Source organism: Populus nigra, chromosome 2 (genome assembly GCF_951802175.1).
Source record: "Populus nigra chromosome 2, ddPopNigr1.1, whole genome shotgun sequence".
In the NCBI taxonomy this organism is placed as follows: Eukaryota; Viridiplantae; Streptophyta; class Magnoliopsida; order Malpighiales; family Salicaceae; genus Populus; species Populus nigra.
Genome location: NC_084853.1, coordinates 18,554,906 through 18,557,405, shown reverse-complemented (window position 1 = coordinate 18,557,405; position 2,500 = coordinate 18,554,906).

The window sequence follows — 2,500 nt, the reverse complement described above, 5'->3', positions numbered from 1 at the left end:
GGGGCCAGGGCCCGAAGGCAGCCCCCCCGCGGGCGAGAGAGCAAGCCAGCAGGGGCTGTCCGCGCGTCGCGCGGCGCGGCATGGCTGCGGGGGCCGCGCGCGCGCGCCCAAGCGCCCAAGGGCCCCCAAGGGCCCCAGGCCCTCAGGCCCCAGCGCCCCAGCGCCCAGCGCGGGCGGGCGCGCTGCGCGCGTGTGGTCTTTGAGGGGCGCCGGCCTGGTGGCTCCCTAAAGAGCAATAAGTGTCATTGCAGCTCTGGCAGGGGGAGACACTACTAGGTCCCAGCTGTCACCCCCCCTCTAAAAAATTCATTTCTTGGTATTTTGAGCTGAAATTTTGCAGAGAGGTTGGCAAAAATCCAATCCACCTTCATTAATTTTCCCAGAATTTTTCGAGGTCGGGAAGTATTTGTTTTAATTTTCCTACCATTAGAAATCGAGTAAATCCGCAAAACTAGGAACCGGCCCGGAATGACCCCAAATTCAGTGGGCAGCCTCATAAAAATATGGCTGATTTTACTGGATTGGTTTCATGTGGAAAGCACGACGTTTTCTTGTAGGAATGCGGGAACCCCGGCAGCTCGCCTGCCGCGGCCAGCGACGTCGGGGACGCTGGCCTGCGCTGTCGAGCCCGCGAGGGCTGTCTCCGCGGCAGGCCCCCCCTGAACGGGGCACGACAGGCCACCGCGCTGGCTCGTCCAGCGTCGACAGTCCCTCGTCCAGGTTTCAGATCGCGCCAAGTCGAACCCATGACCTGCTCAAGCCATCGTGCGCTGCCGAATTCGCATCTGCGTGTAGGCTGCCATTCCACGCGGCAGCCCCTGTTTTCGTCAGCGTGCCCCCCTGACGAATTTTCCTGCCTGGCCCAGTCCAGCGTCCAGCCCCTGTTCGTCGAAAAATCTGCGCTGCTGATTTTCCACGACGAGCCTACTTTCGTCAGCGTGCCCCCCTGACGAATTTTCCTGCCTGGCCCGGCCAGTCCAGCCCCTGTTCGTCGAAAAATCTGCGCTGCCGATTTTCCACGCGGCAGCCCCTGTTTTCGTCAGCGTGCCCCCCTGACGAATTTTCCTGCCTGGCCCGGCCAGTCCAGCCCCTGTTCGTCGAAAAATCTGCGCTGCCGATTTTCCACGCGGCAGCCCCTCTTTTCGTCAGCGTGCCCCCCTGACGAATTTTCCTGCCTGGCCCGGCCGGTCCAGCATCCAGCCCCTGTTCGTCGAAAAATCTGCGCTGCCGATTTTCCACGCGGCAGCCCCTCTTTTCGTCAGCGTGCCCCCCTGACGAATTTTCCTGCCTGGCCCGGCCGGTCCAGCATCCAGCCCCTGTTCGTCGAAAAATCTGCGCTGCCGATTTTCCACGCGGCAGCCCCTGTTTTCCTCAGCGTGCCCCCCTGACGAATGTTCGTCGAAAAATCTGCGCTGCCGATTTTCCACGCGGCAGCCCCTGTTTTCCTCAGCGTGCCCCCCTGACGAATGTTCGTCGAAAAATCTGCGCTGCCGATTTTCCACGCGGCAGCCCCTCTTTTCGTCAGCGTGCCCCCCTGACGAATTTTCCTGCCTGGCCCGGCCGGTCCAGCATCCAGCCCCTGTTCGTCGAAAAATCTGCGCTGCCGATTTTCCACGCGGCAGCCCCTCTTTTCGTCAGCGTGCCCCCCTGACGAATGTTCGTCGAAAAATCTGCGCTGCCGATTTTCCACGCGGCAGCCCCTCTTTTCGTCAGCGTGCCCCCCTGACGAATTTTCCTGCCTGGCCCGGCCGGTCCAGCATCCAGCCCCTGTTCGTCGAAAAATCTGCGCTGCCGATTTTCACCGACGAGCCTACTTTCGTCAGCGTGTCCCCTTGACGAATTTCCCTGCCTGGCCTGGACAGTCCATCTTCCAGCCCATGTTCATCGAAAAATCTGCGCTGCCGATTTCCCCGACGAACCTGCAGCTGCACAAATCTGCGCTGCCGATTTCCCCCCCTGTCGGCATGGCTGCCGCTGCCCCGATGTCCAGACCAACAGTCTTTTTTGTCGACTTTGCCGATTTTGTCCGCGCTGCCGATTCCAACACTACCCCCTGCATCCAAACCAGCATTGTTTCGTCAGCTCTTCCCCTGACGATTTTAGCCCTGTAACAAACAGTAGGCCTCCAATCCCGCCAACGGGAGCCAAGTTGATAGGGAAGAGAATTGAATGACGCGCCTGGTCCTCGCACCCCGCCACCCGAGGGGCCTTTTTCCCGGCAGCCTCTGAAAAACTCTAGCTTTCACGGTCCTCGCCGCCCCTCACCACCATGGCAGGCCTCTAATCCCACCCATCAGCAGTTGTAGCCGATAGGGCAGTGATTTGAATGACGCGTCGCGGGCCGCCGGGTCATCTCACCCGGCCATTAATTGGAGCGTTTTTGGCTGGCCGAGGATGGGGGGATGGATCTCTTCTTCCGAAAAAGCAAACAGTACATCGGGAGTTATGTTGACGGGGCATGGAATTGAATGACCCGTCGCGGGCCGCCGGGTCATCTCAC